This window comes from Oncorhynchus gorbuscha, linkage group LG01 (assembly GCF_021184085.1).
Source record: "Oncorhynchus gorbuscha isolate QuinsamMale2020 ecotype Even-year linkage group LG01, OgorEven_v1.0, whole genome shotgun sequence".
Lineage (NCBI taxonomy): Eukaryota > Metazoa > Chordata > Actinopteri > Salmoniformes > Salmonidae > Oncorhynchus > Oncorhynchus gorbuscha.
In genome coordinates this window covers 96,456,475-96,474,832 of record NC_060173.1, presented here as the reverse complement: position 1 = coordinate 96,474,832, position 18,358 = coordinate 96,456,475, and the positions used below count along the sequence as shown (strand labels likewise).

At 41.1% G+C, this 18,358-nt stretch overlaps 1 pseudogene; it reads left to right on the top strand.

Annotated features, from left to right (window-relative positions):
- The first annotated feature begins 6,020 nt into the window (after positions 1 to 6,020).
- LOC123989853 lies at positions 6,021 to 10,305 on the top strand (annotated as a pseudogene).
- Positions 10,306 to 18,358: the final 8,053 nt, after the last annotated feature.

Genomic DNA, 18,358 nt, shown 5'->3' with positions numbered 1-18,358 from the left:
CTGCTTTGCCCTATGCTCTAGCTTGCATGGTTATTAGTGTGGAATTCTTGGGATCCTCTCTGAAGTTTTAGAGACTTCAATAGATCCAGACCCGCTTCTGATAATCCTGGGAGTATCTGAGTCCCTAAACGGATTAACCAACCCCCAAAAACAACTAATCTCTTACGGTCTCTTTCTACATGTCCTTGTTTTGTATGTCGTGTTTTGTATTATTTGTTTTGCACCCAGAACTCTGGGTCTTGCTGTTCCTGTATGCTCTTTTATGTTTAGATAATAATTGTATACCTGTCTTGTATACCTATACACCATTCTTGAGTGTGTTTAATAAAAAATATTTGAAACAAAGTCACTTTGTTAAAAGGCTGTCTTCGAGAATTATTTCAGCTTTTATTTTGTTCATTACATTCCCAGTGGGTCAGAAGTTTACATCCACTCAATTAGTATTCGGTGGCAATGCCTTTAAATGGTTTAACTCGGGTCAAACATTTCAGGTAGCCTTCCACAAGCTTCCCACACTAAGTTGGGTGAATTTTGGCCCATTCCTCTTGACAGAGCTGATGTAACTTTGTCAGGTTTGTGGGCCTCCTTGCTCGCACACGCTTTTTCAGTTCTGCCCACAAGTTTTCTATGGGATATAGGTCCAATACCTTGACTTTGTTGACCTTAAGCATTTTGCCACAACTTTGAAAGTATGTTTCAAGAATGTCTCAAAGATGTTGCTACGATTGTTTTGTACAGATGAACGTGGTACCTTCAGGCGTTTGGAAATTGCTCCCAAGGATGAACCAGACTTGTGGGGGTCTACAATTTATTTTCTGAGGTCTTGGCAGTTTACCTTTGATTGTCCCATGATGTCAAGCAAAGAGGCACTGAGTTTGAAGGTAGGCCTTGAAATACATCAACTGGTACACCTCCAATTGACTCAAATGATTTCATGTAGCCTATCAGAATTTTCTAAAGCCATGACATAATTTTCTGGAATTTTCCAAGCTGTTTAAAGGCACAGTCAACTTAGTGTATGTAAACTTCTGACCCAATGAAATTGTGATAGAATGAATTAGAAATGAAATAATCTGTCTGTAAACAATTGTTGTAAAAATGACTTGTGTCATGCACAAAATAGCCAAAACTATAGTTTGTTAACAACAAATTTTGAGGAGTGGTTGAAAAACTAGTTTTAATGACTCCAACCTAAGTGTATGTAAACTTCCGACTTCAACTGTATATATATGTTCCTATTCATTGAACAAGTAAACTTTTAGTACAATAGGTGTGTGTGTGTGTCTGTGTGCAGATGTATTGGAGGAGCTGTTTAATCTCACTTAATCCGACAGGGTTCTCCTGTCCTCTGACGACCTCTGCGTAGCTGCGCTGGTCCTGCTGTTGGACCCTGTGGAGTGGAGGGGGGCCAGGTCTGGGCCGTGGGGCTTCCTCTCTGGTCTGGTAGAGGTGGTAGTCTGATGCGGGATAGTAGGCTGGGCCCGGTCCAGCCTGGCTAAGCCAATAGATGTGGTGATGCTTTGGTGGTGGGTGGGGCCTGTGGGGTGCGCTGGGTCTGGTGGTGGGTTGAGAGGGCCTGGGGCTCCTTGGTGGTGCAGTGGTCTGGTAGGGGACTCTGGGTGGTCCTCTGCGGCATGGGATGTTTGTCTACCAAGTGCCACGTCCTTTAGAGACTTGGCACACATTCCCTACTGTCTGCTTCCTCAGGTGGTGCAGATGCTCTGGGGTGATTGTTGGGTGAGCAACGTGTACGTTCGGGAGTAGGCCACACCCTCTGGTGATGTCAGCGTTGACTTTCTGAATGGTATGGGGATTAAAGTTTTGCGGGGCAGCAGAGTGGAGATTTTGATGTGGGAGTTGGGGAACCACTCAAAGGCCCTCTCTGCTACTCTGTTGACTAGAGCTGCCTACTCTCTTCTGCTCCTCTTGCAGGTTGTTGGTGCCGGTGTGAATAATAATCTGGACTGGTGTGCCAAAGTCAGACTGGGACAGGATGTGGAGTGCATCCTGTGTTTTTGGACACCATATTTTGGACACCTTGTGGTGGGGGAAGAGTTTATCCTCTTGAATGAATTTCCCATTTGAGTCAATGAGGATGGCCAAATCAGTGGGTTTTACGGTCTGGGGCTGGGGTACACAGGGCCTGTGTACAAGGAGGGGCGTGTGGGGGTGTGTCAAGGGGGCCAGAGAGCTTCTCTCTGTAGTAGGTGTCCCCATGTGAGCCTCCGGGGGCAGCCTGTCTCTCAGCAGGCAAATGTTAGTGTGGTCTTGGCTCTGGTGGTGGTAGGCAAGCAGGGGGGAGGATATACCTGTTGTAGTGCCATTCTGGTACATGTTTACCGTCAGAAACCTGTTTTCCTGATCCTTCTCGCTGTCCTCAAAAATGCCTTCTCTTGCAGATGCCTTTCTTTGTCGTATAGCTGAAATGTCTGGTTACAGCTGTATGCCAGGCAGTAGTGTGGTCTGTGTAAAATAACAGGTTTGCAACAGTCCTGTTGTGTGAGCAGTCGGCAAATAAAGTTTCCAGGTTCTCCCTCAGAATTCTGTGTCTAAAATAGATTCTTCCCTTCTCTGATTTAATTCTATTGAGAATTTTCCAGAACATGTGTGGCCATTATACATTTCAGGATAGTCAGCAAAACTAGTGCACTCTATATGTGCTCTGGGTCATTAGACTCCATTAGACATGCACCTGTTGGGGAGTGGACAGGACTGGTTATTCCTGTAACTGTGTTATGGCCTGATATAATGTTGCTATGGTTACACCGCTTGTGTCTTTTCCAGAACATGGGTGTCCCTTTCAGAGGAGTTAGCAGGATGACATGTCTGGTTATTTCTGTAAAGTGCCAAGGACTGGTCCTACATGCATTCAATTGTCTTAGTGGAGAACATATGTCTTTTTGAACTACTTTTTGAACTATTGCTGTGGCTCTACTGTTTCCATGCCCTAATATAAAACCAAACTAAACTTAGTGCAAGGCAATAAGATAATGGTGGCTAAATGCCAGAGGGGATGAGTCATTAAGAGGAGTTTACTATGGGTGTGATGTAAGGAGGAAAAATGTATAAGAAGTATGTGCCAAGACTGGAAAGTTAGTTGTTTTCATGAACCAGCTCGGATTTTCTTATGTCGTAATAAACTCACAGGCTCCGGTATTTGAGAAATATGATTGACTGAATATTTCCACAACAATTCCTGCTGGAAATTCAAAAAAAGGGGGGAGTCAGTCCCTGCTTCTGCTGGTGCTGCCAGCACTGCCTCAGTGGCCATGTTGCTATGGTTACCACCAGTAAACAGTTGGAACTAGACAGTAAGCTAGTTGACAAATTTGAATTTGGCTAGCTAACACGATTAAAGTTGTTTTTTTAACTCACTCTCTGTCAATCTTTTCCTCCTGTGTTGATCTTGAGTTCTAAAATTTGATTACCTATAATTTTTTGGGATAATTGAATCATGTTAATCTCACTCTTAACAACCAGAAAGGTATAACAAGTCAGAAGTTGTTCTTCTGCATGACTTCTATCCCTCTCTTGCTCCCTCTCTCTCCGCATTGCTAAGGTCATGACTTCTCTCTCTCCTCTTCTCCGCATTGCTAAGGTCATGACTTCTCTCTCTCCCTCTTCTCCGCATTGCTAAGGTCATGACTTCTCTCTCTCCCTCTTCTCCGCATTGCTAAGGTCATGACTTCTCTCTCTCCCTCTTCTCCGCATTGCTAAGGTCATGACTTCTCTCTCTCCTCTTCTCCTTGCTAAGGTCATGACTTCTCTCTCTCCCTCTTCTCCGCATTGCTAAGGTCATGACTTCTCTCTCCCTCTTCTCCGCATTGCTAAGGTCATGACTTCTCTCTCTCCCTCTTCTCCGCATTGCTAAGGTCATGACTTCTCTCTCTCCCTCTTCTCCGCATTGCTAAGGTCATGACTTCTCTCTCTCCCTCTTCTCCGCATTGCTAAGGTCATGACTTCTCTCTCTCCCTCTTCTCCGCATTGCTAAGGTCATGACTTCTCTCTCTCCCTCTTCTCCGCATTGCTAAGGTCATGCTTCTCTCTCTCCCTCTTCTCCGCAAAGGTCATGACTTCTCTCTCTCCCTCTTCTCCGCATTGCTAAGGTCATGACTTCTCTCTCTCCCTCTTCTCCGCTAAGGTCATGACTTCTCTGTCTCCCTCTTCTCCGCATCTCTCTCTCCCTCTTCTCCGCATTGCTAAGGTCATGACTTCTCTCTCCCATGACTTCTCTTCTCCGCATTGCTAAGGTCATGACTTCTCTCTCTCCCTCTTCTCCGCATTGCTAAGGTCATGGATTCTCTCTCTCCCTCTTCTCCGCATTGCTAAGGTCATGGATTCTCTCTCTCCCTCTTCTCCGCATTGCTAAGGTCATGGATTCTCTCTCTCCCTCTTCTCCGCATTGCTAAGGTCATGGATTGCTCTCTCTCTCTCCCTCTTCTCCGCATTGCTAAGGTCATTTGTCTCTCACTCATTGTGTGTTTCTGAATAACAAATGCCACACCTGAAGTTCCCTTGGGGGAAATGCAGTGCGTTCAATCAACTGTTACCCCACCAACATTTCTCCTATTTACTGAGTCCAATAGCAGTGAGATGAGTCATTCAAACAGGTTGCTGAAAATGTTATGAAGGCAATTTCTACAGTAGCTATTCCTTCAGGTCCTAGAATATATACTTTGGTCTTTGATGTTCATTTGGATGTAAAACTGGACTTACAGTTTCTGGTCAATATGTAAGCAGCCACAGGAAGACACATCACAATAACAGAACACGCTCTCTCAACCCATATGGATAACCTACCCATAATAACCCTTGCCTTTGGACCCACTATTAAGGGGGTGTGAATGTGTGGACTCAATGAAAATCCAATGACCTTTGTAATGTCTACAACACTGTACAGTACACTAATGGTAGGAAAATGAAATGGCATTCTCTCAACCATAGGGTCACACTATTAAGATACAGATTAAGTTTGCCTTGGTTTTAATTGACACTTTTCTAGATGAAGCCGAACCTTATGGGCCGGTTTCTCAGCCACAGATCAAGCCTAATCCCATGGACAAAAAAACATACTTACAAATGTTGAAATGGAAAATCTCTTTTTAGTCCCGGACTAGGCTTAATCTGTGTCTGGGAAACTGGCCCTATATGACTTTATTGGGTGATTATGTAACCGGGCACTTTGGCCATGCAAAGTTTAGAAGTTAACTTTAAACACCATTTTACCAGTATTGTACTTGTCCTTGATTTGTCTAGAAACTATATCTGATAATGGCTGCGATCGTACTATTCAGGAATTTTCCATTTTCCCAGACAGCCATAGACAAATGTAATTTCCATCACATCATTAAACATCTATTTTAGTTGAAAATTAAATATCATAAAATTGATTTATAATGGATTTCTTATACATTTGTACATGGACTTGTATTGAAATATTATTTCAAGTGATTAAGGTTTTCCTAATAATAATAATAATAATTCAACACGACGACTGAATGTATAAACTTGCCTTGGTGACAGCTGAAAACATTTATTTATCATAAAAAATAAGATATTTCCACCCAAACTTTTTGTGAGATTGTGATAACAACCATATGATTTCCATGTCTAAAACAAATAAATGTAAGTAAATTATACATAATATACTCATTTACCTCAAAATATGGGTTGTGATGGAAATGACAAGGTGTGGTGGAAATAACATCTATGTAAAAAAAAAAACATGAAAACAATATTTTATTGCAAACATTTTGAACAACAACCATTGTTCAACATTTCAGACCTATACTGTAGGCCCATCACTCAAAGTGTACAGCAGTAGCCAATGGGCAGAGCTCAAGGGAGTAGGCCAGTGTTTTTGAGAGATGGGCCCAGACAGCAGAGGGGTATCATTTGTGGTATATCCAACACAGGTGTGGAGGGTCACCTGCTTGTGAGAATCACCAAAGTGAACTGCAATCACTGAACAATTTAGTATTATAGATTGAATATTTCTGCCATCCTGTGATTTCACTGGTGTTCCTGGTTACATCAAGTACCTGATGGGACTGAACCAGTGAGTCGTAGTGGTGGCGGTGGTCGGGCTGTACTGCAAAGTCCTACCTCATGACAAGCTGGCTGGAAGAGAAAAGGTGGACAGAGACTGACTAATGCTGATATCTGAATTCATGGTTTGAATCTGTAAACAATTCCTAATTTTTTTTTTGCATCTGTACATTTATTTCAGAAAAAAATGTCTATTCTTCAGATATGTTTAGGTTTTGCCCTGGGAGCCACCATCCAGTCCAAAACTAAGGAATCTGGATGTGGTGTGTGCCTCACCCTGAAAAAGACACCACACCCTGGTGCTGCTGGATACTGAGGGGCTGGGGGCGTGGAGAAGGTGAGAGGTCAAAGTTCAGTCTCTTTACAATTCACATTAGTAATCCAGCACAGTGAACAAATATCGAAACACACAAGCACTACATGACCAAAAAAGTATGTAGCCACCTGTTCGTCTAACATCTCATTCCAAAATCATGGGCAAACTGGGCCTTCCCCAAACTGTTACCACATAGTTGGAAGCACAGAATTGTTTAGATTGTCATTGTATGCTGTAGCGTTACCCTTCACTGGAATTAAGGGGCCTAGCCCAAACGATAAAATACAGCACCAGACCATTTCTACTCCTCCACCAAACTCTACAGTTGGCACAATGCATTTGGGCAGGTAGCGTTCTCCTGGCATCCACCAAACTCCAGATTCGTCCGTCGGACTGCCAGATGGTAAACGTGACTCATTCCTCAGAGAATGTGTTTCCAATGCTGCAAACAATGGCACCACCCCTCCAGCCGACGTTTGGCTTGCACATGGTGATCTTAGGCTTTTTGTGCTACTGCATCCCATTTCATGAAGCTCCCAATGAACAGTACTTGTGCTGACGTTGCTTCCAGAGGCAGTTTGGAACTCGGAAGTGAGTGTTGCAACCGGAAATGCGCTATCAGCCCCTCAGCGGTCCCGTTCTGTGAGCTTGTGTGGCCTACCACTTCACGGCTGAGCCGTTGTGTTGTTGCTCCTAAACATTTCCACTCCACAATTACAGCACTAACAGTCTAGCACTGACATTAAAGTCGCTGAGCTCTTCAAATCTCTTGCCTTTGTCTATGGAGATTGCATGGCTTGGTGCTCGATTTTATACACCTGTCAGCAACAGGTTTGATTAAATAGCTGAACCCACTAATTGGAAGGGGTGTCCACATTTTTTGTATATATAGATTTGAAATTATTTAATTTCATTTAGCCGTATCACCAGTAGGCATGTTGTTGTTGTCATACTTGTTTCAGGGAGATTCTAAGAATGATGCCTGGATCTTCTCCTTGGCCATTCTGACAGTACTCTGGTCTACAATAGTCGAGGACCATTGACAATCAAGCCGTGGAGAACCTCCAGTATCCTTTAAACCAATATCTATTTCCCCATGGCAAACCTCCCTGTTTCCTCTCCTGTTGACTTTAACAGGTGTACATATCACATGGGTAGGGGATATTTCCCCCAACCGATTTCTTGGAACTCCCTCTCATATTGAAAGTGAAAGTGCTGTACATTTGTATATCTATTGGATGCTGAACAAAATGTCCTTATAGACCCGAAATATATTGTGTTACTGACAGCGTTAATTACGTGTTTGCAGAATGTTTAACACACTGTAGTTTGTGGGATCAATTCCCTTAGGGGTTACTCAGTGCATATGTGGACACAGTCCAGGTCCTGAAACAGCTCATATGCTATAACTGTTGTATAGCAAGTCCTTGTACAACTGTAGCAGGCACATGTCAATGCAGATGCACATGATTTAAAAACTTTGGTAGCTTTTATCAGTCGATCCTCAACTTAAACCCTAAAGATATGTGAGTGAGCTGACAGAGCGGATCAAGGTGAATTCTTCCAGTGCAGCTTCATCCTCTAACGATTTTGTGCAGTTCTTTTTCCGAATTTTGTGTGGGCCGTCAGAGATTTCACTCTACTACTCTGATCGACGGCAGAAACGTCACTGAAGATGAGTATCTGCATTCCTGGAACTCAGAAAGGTGACATTAGCACTAGCCACCGCCCCAATGATCAACTGTTTAGAATAGTGCACCATTAACAATTACACAGTTGGAATAATCATTATCTCACAAAGAGCATAAGGGTTGTGAAACAAGATGATTGATATTGGCTCTGCCTGTCAAAATGACCTATTATAAAATCATTCCTATGAAAATGTAATGTAGGATTACACTCATAATCAAACAGACACATAAACCAAATGATTTTATCAGTTGGTTTATTGGACATAAGGTATTCTGCCTCATGTTAATTTAAGCATATCTCTGTATATGCTTGTCTGAGTATGACTGTGTGTTTGGATGGTGAACTCTAAGGGCCGGAACCCCAGACACAGATTAGGCCTCTAGTTCTCCACTGAACACACGTTTGTGTGCAGGACAAGGCCTAGTCTGTGTCTGGGAAACCAGCCCTAAAAATAGATTAATGTCAACTGTAATGGTGAATGCTGACTATCATTCAGGTGGGGTAAAAAGAACCTGATGTACAACCTCCCACGAGAGTGCATCCGGAACTATTCCCCTCGCGCAAGTGCTTTGCATTTCCTACAACTCCTGCCAACATGCCCCATCTGATTCCATGGACTCTGCCGCTTCATTGAAAAGCTTTTGCATATATGCATTGAATGTAGCCTATGTTGTCATATCCAGAGCGGTTTGTATACTGCCTCTATCTGATTGCAGTGCTCATTTTCAGTGGAGACCATAGCCGTACTGTGCCCTGTCTGGAAAAACTGTAAAACTGCTGTGGATGAGGGCCAGGTAGTATACCAGAGGGGTATGGATCCTTATTCCCTGTGGACATGGGTCCAGATTTCAGATCATCACCTCGGCTCAGACCACCAGGCCACGCAGGCTGGAAAATGATTTCTTGAAAGCGTTGGCGGTAATCATTTCAGATCTGTGCCTGGTACAAACACTGCCTTAGTTCTTAACTGTCATTTTTACAAATGCTTCCCTAAAACAGTCTTGACTCCTGCAGGTGGCCATTGCAAAGCACTACGCTGACCTTCTCATCCAGAACATGCCTTGTGTGGCTCTTCTGGAGAAGCTGTCTGCTCCGATGGCCCAGAAGATTAAGGAGGGGATCTATGCCACACCTGGAGGATATGAGCTTTACTGCAGTCACCATGACAACATGGTGGCACAGTACCGGCAATAAAGGAGTTAGGGTAAGAATCCTTGCTAGGGCTGAAACATTCATCAAAATATCCATATTAAACACTGGAGCTGTTCTCATCTTTCAGGCCGATCCACTTAGTTTCAATTTTGTAGATGGATTGCTGTTTATATCAACCTCTTATGATTTGCTTCCATGTTAGCTTCCATCTGCAGCATCATACCAGAAACCGATTGCCATCAACCAATGATAAAACATGTAGCCTTTGGGGTGTTTTCTACAGGCTGAGGAGATTCTTGAGCAGTTCCTGAGGGAGAAGACTCTAGAGAAGAATTCCATCCTGCAAGCTGACAAAAAATTGACAGAAAATGAGAAAAAGATCCACGGTAAGTCCAAAATATAGCATTGGGATGTTATTATCTGGTTGAATTCATTTTTCTGGTTGGAGTGACTTCTCACAAAAAATGTGATAATCTTGCACGAAGTCAACATAGATCTGGGATGTTTGAAAGAGTAATCTAAAAGGTATGGCCCATTCCAGAACATGGAAAAGATCAGGGGCTGTCTGTTGACTCCATATGAGAGAGAACATGAGTAGTCCAGAAGCTAGAGTGTTTTCCTACCTCAACTCTTCCTTTGGACCATGCAGAGGAGAAGGGGAGATCAGCTGTGCTGGAGCAGGAGAAGAAGGCTGCTGAAGAGAAACGGTTGGAGATGGAGCGCACCATGGAGGACGATCGCAGAAGCAAAGATGAGAAGTTGAAGCAGATGGAAGGGAAGATGAAGGAGGAGATGAAGCAACAGGAACGGGACTTCCACAGGGCCTTGGAGTGCAAGATGCAGGAGCAGAAGGATCTGCTGGAGAAGGGCCACAAGGAGAAGGCTGACTTAATGAGACAGGAGATAGAGGAGTTCAAGAAGAGCAACAAACCTGAGAAGGAAGGAGGTGGTTTCCTTGAGTCTACAGTCATGCCTGTTCTTCGACTTGGATTGGACGCTGCCAACACTTTCTTTCAATATAAGCTCATGAGGGGAGCTTTTATGAAGTAAAAACATTGTGTATTACTTGAGCAGGTACACAGACACATTTCTTAATTTTCCCCTTCCACTTTCCTCTTCCATGTTAGCGGTAATGCTGCAATTAGTTGGTTGTAGTTTTGGGGAGGGCAGACATTTCCATATGTTTTGTTAGCTGCATGTGTGACAACTCCACCAGTCCTATTTATGATATCTTTTGCGAAGATGATACTTTTTTGTTTTTGATCAATTAGTATATTTGAGCGTAACCACAATTTGTTGTATTATTTGTTCTGTCTTTTCTGGTGGATTAAATATAAATTGCAACCAGCTTGTTTTAAAAATAGTTATATTTGGGAGATGATCTCCTTTTCAAATAATAATGAAAGTGAGAGGTTGTAATCTGAATAAAGGAAAGAAGGCCATTCTTGAACATAGGGTGAGACATTCTTCCTCATTTGCAATATAAATAGGCCCGTTTAATTTTGTCTGGCTTGCGGTTCCAAATAAAATATCATATTTTTTCTGAAATAATAAAAAATACTTTTTGCTAGGTGTAGGCAAGACCATAAGCAAATAGGTAAACTGGGACCTTATCTACAGTTGCTTTATTAAAAAAAAATATATACACTTGATCTTTCTTGAATAAGTTCTTCCATTTCTTTTTGTTTTTCCTCTACATCATTCTGAGCCTCCATTGTAGAGTTTTTATCCTATTGTTCTGTTAGACCTTTGTGGTGGTTAATTTCTGTATTATCAAATGAGGAGGGACAAACTTGTCACACAAGTCAGAGTTATACTTAAACTAAATCATTATTAGTGAGAAAAATACAAAGGTTTTTTTATAGCCAAGATACACCTCTTTCAACCTACATGACGAACAACAGATATGTATAATGGATCACAAGGTTAAGATTTGTATGAAAGATACCTATAATACACAGCAGACAGTATCTGCTGTGTTAACAGTTTTCATTGTATAGACCAGAGTCTGGCCCTCCGACTCCAAACGGGAACCATCTCTCCCTGGTACCATATATAACAGAAATATTAACTCATGCTCTGTAATGCTCTTTAGGTTTTTTCACCCAAAATACATCGTAAATCTCTCCTTTCAGTGTTATCTCCCAGAGGCCCATCCTCCGTAGAACACACACACAATAATTAACAGAATACTCTATTCTGTTGCATAAAACAACCATTTGATGTGATAAAATAATTATTATAACATAATCTTGCAATTCTGCCACCATACCTTCTATTTCCTTTGTTTAGTATGGGCTCTTTTGACCTAAATTGCTTTTGTTTTAGAGATGAGTACTGAATTTCATGGCCTCAAGGCCGCACATTTAAAATTGTCCCATACAATAAGGGGATTTGCTGTGCCTGTGTTATGTCTGAAAAATGTAGTTATAAATTCCTCTGTCCTAGTTTTGTTTAAAGTTAGCATCCAATAGGTTTTGACTAAATGTTAAATATCCTTGTCCATGTGGAAAATGCAGTAAGAGTAATGTATATGCCTATTATCTGATGGTCCGACCGCATTCTATCCCCTATCAACACTTTTTAAACTGTTGGTGCCAACGAGAATGACATAAGAAAAAGTTGAGACGACTATCTTGATTAAGCCTCCTCCCTGTACACTACAGTTGAAGTCGGAAGTTTACATACACCTCAGCCAAATACATTTAATCTCAGTTTTTCACAATTCCTGACATTTAATCCTAGTAAACATTCCCTGTCTTAGGTCAGTTAGGATCACCATTTTATTTTAAGAATGTGAAATGTCACAATAATAGTAGAGAGAATTATTTATTTCAGCTTTTATTTCTTTCATCACATTCCCAGTGGGCCAGAAGTTTACATACACTCAATTAGTATTTGGTAGCATTCCCTTTAAATTGTTTAACTTGGGTCAAACGTTTCGGGTAGCCTTCCACAAGCTTCCCACAATAAGTTGGGTGAATTTTGGCCCATTCCTCCTGACAGAGCTGGCGTAACTGAGTCAGGTTTGTAGACTTCCTTGTTCACACACGCTTTTTCAGTTCTGCCCACAAATCTTCTATGGGATTGACGTCAGGGCTTTGTGATGGCCACTCCAATCCCTTGACTTTGTTGACCTTAAGCCATTTTGCCACAACTTTGGAAGTATGCTTGGGGTCAATGTCCATTTGGAAGACCCATTTGCTTTAACTTCCTGACTGATGTCTTGAGATGTTGCTTCAATATATCCACATCATTTTCCATCCTCATGAAGCCATCTATTTTGTGAGGTGCACCAGTCCCTCCTGCAGCAAAGCACCCCCACAACATGATGCTGCCCCGTGCTTCACGGTTGGGATGGTGTTCTTCGACTTGCAAGCCTCCCCTTTTCCTCCAAACATAACGATGCTCATTATGGCCAAACAGTTCTGTTTTTGTTTCATCAGATCTGAGGACATTTCTCCAAAAAGTATGATCTTTGTCCCAAAATGCAGTTGCAAACCGTAGTCTGTTTTTTATGGCTGTTTTAGAGCAGTGGCTTCTTCCTTGCTGAGCGGCCTTTCAGGTTATGTCGATATAGGACTCATTTTACTGTGGATATAGATAATTTTGTACCTGTTTCCTCCAGCATCTTCACAAGGTCCTTTGCTGTTGTTCTGGGATTGATTTGCACTTTTCGCACCAAAGTATGTTCATTTCTAGGAAACAGAACGCGTATCCTTCCTGAGTGGTATAACGGCTGCATGGTCCCATGGTATTTATACTTGCGTACTATTGTTTGTACAGATGAATGTGGTACCTTCAGGCGTTTAGAAATTGCTCCCAAGGATGAACCAGACTTGTGGAGGTCTACAATTTATTTTCTGAGGTCTTGGTTGATTTCTTTTGATTTTCCCATGATGTCAAGCAAAGAGGCCCTGAGTTTGAAGGTAGGCCTCAAAATACATCCACAGGTATACCTACAATTGACTCAAATTATGTCAATTAACTTATCAGAAGCTTTGAATGCCATCAAATCATTTTCTGGAATTTTCCAAGCTGTTTAAAAAGGCACAGTCAACTTAGTGTATGTAAACTTCTGACCCACTGAAATTGTGATACAATGAATTAGAAGTGAAATAATCTGTCTGTAAACAATTGTTGTAAAAATGACTTGTGTCATGCACAAAGTAGATGTCCTAACCGACTTGCCAAAACTATAGTTTAACAACAAATTTTGAGGAGTGGTTGAAAAACGAGTTTTAATGACTCCAACCTAAGTGTATGTAAACTTCCGACTTCAACTGTATATATATGTTCCTATTCATTGAACAAGTAAACTTTTAGTACAATAGGTGTGTGTGTGTCCGTGTGTTTAGTGCAGATGTATTGGAGGAGCTGTTTAATCTCACTTAATCCTACAGGGTTCTCCTGTCCTCTGACGACCTCTGCGTAGCTGCACTGGTCCTGCTGTTGGACCCTGTGGAGTGGAGGGGGGGCCAGGTCTGGGCCGTGGGGCTTCCTCTCTGGTCTGGTAGAGGTGGTACTCTGATGCGGGATAGTAGGCTGGGCCCGGTCCAGCCTGGCTAAGCCAATAGATGTGGTGATGCTTTGGTGGTGGGTGGGATTTCACTGGTGTATTTACACAGTTAGTTCTCTGCAAAGTCAACATGCACAATGATCTCCTCTTTCTCCAGATTCTCTTAATTCTCTCAGTTTGGAGTATTGGTGTCATGTTGTACACGTGTTTCCCCAGCTTCTCTTTCAATCATTTGAAGAAGTCCTCCAATATAATCTGCAGTGTGTCACATACCTTTTCTTTTACTGTCAAATGTACAGTGAACAGCTTTGTTTTTCCACTCAAACCACCATGTCTGCTCACCAGCATCAAAGTCAGATGTTTTAAGCTATTTTGCTTGGCAAAGGGAGCACTCTCTTTACATGAGCTCTTTCTTCAGGTTCTCACAGCACAAAGACTCAAAAACTTTCTCAATGTTGCTGCAGCTGGTCACTTTGAGATACTGTAGTTTGTCCGCCATGAACTGGAGGGTGGCGTGGGTTTTGCAGAGACATGTGTCCCTATCCTGGACTGTTGGCTTGACAACCCAAAAAGGACGTCTTTTGCAGAATTCACAGTAGGAAATTGGAATTTCTGAATATTCCCTCTTAAACTTCTGATAAAAGTTCTGAATTGTGCCATTCAAGAAGCGCTTCTGCTTTTTCTTCTTGTTCCTTGTTAGTGTGTCTTTTTTCCCTGTTGCTAATCTGCTGTTGTCATCACGTTCATAGAATTTGGGGATTTACTCTTTTGTGACAGTGCTAATTCTGTTACACAGATTTTTCCTGGAGTATTGAAGACTTGATGGCCTGTTTTCATTTGCCCTCATTGCTTTTGCTGAAAATCCTAATTCTCTGTTTGCGGCTTTGACCAGGACATACTTTCTCAGGATGTTGCCTCTGAGCATTTTTTTAAGTAACTTGTTTGTCCTTGGCACAGCACATTTTTTTAAATACTTTTGTTTTAACTCTGCAATGATGGCATTTTTGCTGTTTTGTCTTTGTTTTGGGGGAATCTTGTCTTTTCATTTTGTTCAGTCGATCGTACCTTTTTTTGTATCTCTCAGCTTTCCGTAAAACATTATCAAGTTTGACATTTGTCATACAATGATCTCTGTATGCTTTCGAGCGACGTCTTCCAACCTTCTTCCTTCCAGCATGTATTCGACTTCTCATTCATGTTGCAGACGATGAGGAAGGGGTATCAGGGTGTGCATCAGGGGCAGGTAAGTTGGGGGCAGGTATGTTAGCCTCATGTTCTGGCTGCAAGTCATCTGGTGACTGAGGTGGTGTGTTGGCTGATAGGTAGGTCTGCATTGCAACTGTTCTCTTTAAAGTCTGTCTTCTATTCCGTTGGTTACATTTCCATTGCCATCTCTTGTTTCTTTGTTCTCGCTTTGTAAGCTCAGAGATAGATTTAACTTCTCCCTTCTCTTTTTTCTTCCAGTATCTCTCCCTATCTTTTTGCAGATGTTCCTGGTATCGTATAGGATCCGTTTTCATTTTGTTTCTATATGTCTGTGACCTCTGTGCTGTTTTGTGGCATCTTCTTAAAATGAACACCTACTACTTAGTTTTCAACTTGTGCACACCTTGGAGCATTTTCTAGATTCAATTAATTTAAAACATGATTAAATAAGCCTAAAGTAAAAATAAAAAAAATAGTAAAGTAAAAATGAATAAGATAATGGATTTGTGTCATTTCCACCACACTTAAGTTTGTGATGGAAATGACATTTCTACAGTTTAAAATATTAATATTAAAATATAATTAAAATATTCTCTATACAAGCAACATTTACCTCGATTTTTCTTCAACTTCTGGACATCACATCTGGAACAACTGTCCACTGCAGCCATGTGCTTCAGTGTCACAATATGTTTCCATGGTAACTAAATGAACATTCTCTTAACTTTATTAATGAGGAATTTCTCCTCCGTGGTGGAAATGACACCAGGTATATTTTGTGTAAAAAAACATTATGAAGGGCATACTCACAATAAATATTGATATAGATTTTATTTTAATTGACTCTTTCTGTTGTACATAACATTATACAATGTGTAATTATTAATAATCTTGATACTACCCATCCCGGATCCGGCAGTGTAATCGCCTGAAACTAATTAGCATAACGCAGTGGACGTAAATATCCCCAGGAAATGTTCTATTCATGAAAATCACAAGTGAAATATATTGAGACACAGCTTAGCCTTTTGTTAATCACACTGTCATCTCAGATGTTCAAAATATGCTTTAGAGACAAGCATTTGTGTAAGTTTATCATGGCCTAGCATAGCATTATACCCTGCTAGCAGCAGGCAACATTTTCACAAAAATAAGAAAAGTAATCAAATTAAATAATTTACCTTTGAAGAACTTCAGATGTTTTCACTCACGAGACTCCCAGTTAGATAGCAAATGTTCCTTTTTTCCCAAAAACATTATTTTTGTAGGCGAAATAGCTCCGTTTGTTCTCCATGTTTGGCTGAGAAATCGACCGGAAAATGCAGTCACTACAACGCCAAACTTTTTCCCAAATTAGCTCCATAATAACGACAGAAACATGGCAAACGTTGTTTAGAATCAATCCTCAAGGTGTTTTTCACATATCTGTTCAATAATATATCCACCGGGACAATTGGTTTCTCATTAGAAGCGATTGGAATAATGGCTACCTGTCAGGATTTGGCCAGGGTTGTTCCGGTTTTTGGTCACTAGATGCCCCCATTGTGCTTTTTGACCTTTTGTTTTCCCTTGATCCCCATTATTATTTGCACCTGTGCCTCGTTTCCCCTGATTGTATTTCAACCCTTAGTTTTCCTCAGTTCTTTGCTCTGTGTTTGTATGTTAGCACCCAGCCCTAGTATTCTGTGAACTCTTGTTGATCCCGGTGGACTCTCTTGTGGAATTCTGTTTTTTGTTCTTGTTTATTTATTTTTGAGTATCTTTTGAGGCTTTTTATGCTATACCTACCACCTTGTGGATTTACCTTTTTGTCTTGGAGGATTACCTTTGTTCTTGTGGAATTCCTTTTGAGGTTGTGGAGTTACATGTTTTCCTGAAGGACTTCACTTTTTACTTCATTAAATACACCGTCTCAAGTACTGCTGTGTCTGCCTCATCTTCTGGGTTCTGCCGACTATTCGTGGCTCAGTTGGTTAAGTGACTGTTTCTCACTCCGGAGACCTGGGTTCGTAACCGGGTCCTGACACTACCTCTGTACTTTACGGGAGCCATCATGTGACCACTTGCTCAATGTGGTCCCTTACGGCTATTCTTCAACATAAATGTGTAAAAATACGTCACAATGCTGTAGACACCTTGGGGAATACGTAGAAAGCGTGAGCTCATTCGTAGCCCATTCACAGCCATATAAGGAGTCATTGGCATGCGGCGCTTTCAAAATATGGGGCACTTCCTGATTGGATTTTTATCTGGGTTTCACCTGTAACATCAGTTCTGTTGCTCTCACAGACAATATCTTTACAGTTTTGGAAGAGTGTTAGTGTTTTCTATCCAAAGCTGTCAATTATATGCATAGTTGAGCATCTTGTCATGACAAAATATCCCATTTAAAACAGGAACGTTTTTTATCCAAAAATGAAATACCGCCCCCAGAGTTTCATAGAAAAACATAGTAGAAGCTTAAAAGTCAGGAACAAGGGCAAAATAGTGAAATTGAGGTATAAAATGCATCTGAATGTAGGTACAATATTTGCTAGGTATAGGTATTTTAAAAAGTATGGGGTGATTCCAGTGTGAACTTAACATACAAGTATTTGTTTTATTTTTGATAAAATCCCTAAAATTAATCCGAGGACACGGAAGTGCCCATAGTTGCAGACTCACTTTATAAAGTCAATCATCAAGGGCTGATTCAGACTCAGGAAATGTACACACATTCATTACCTTTTCAACACAAATTGGTACTCACAAAACATACTCTGATCTTGTATATCATTTAAGGTTAGAAAAGTATTTATAAATATTAATTTAAAAAATGGTTTGGAGAGCTTTTACACAAAAAATATATTGGTAAATAAAAAATACAGCGATTTGATTAATACTGAAAGTTGCCATATTCAATAGTTCAATCCATGAAATATTGGAATGGGAGAAAGGTTTACAATCGGAATAGAACAGTAGTCCTATTAATCTACCCTAATAATCCTCACTAATCATTGAACTGTGATGATAACGGTCCAGTCGTGGTGAACCGTGCTCCAGGTTTAAACTGCTACTGTATGGTCTGCGTCCCATAATGATTCAAATAGGCTACATGTCCCAAATTATTGCCCAATTTGTAAAACGTTAGCCAAATATGATCCACTATTGCTAGCAATGCTCAGGAACAACCACACAAACATGACAAAGTAAAGAAAGGTAAACTAACAATGTCATGGAATGATGCAAAATGTAAGGAAACGAACACCAAAGTCACTGTTATAAATGTCTGTGGTAAGTGACAGTGGCTACCGTGATATGTTGATATGCTTCAGCTTGCCTTCATATGACTCATTTCACATTTGTCTCCAGCCATCATAAGGTAAAATAGATTGTCATTTATACTTACAATTCCCTTATCCAACGGAATAGTTGTTTACCTTGCT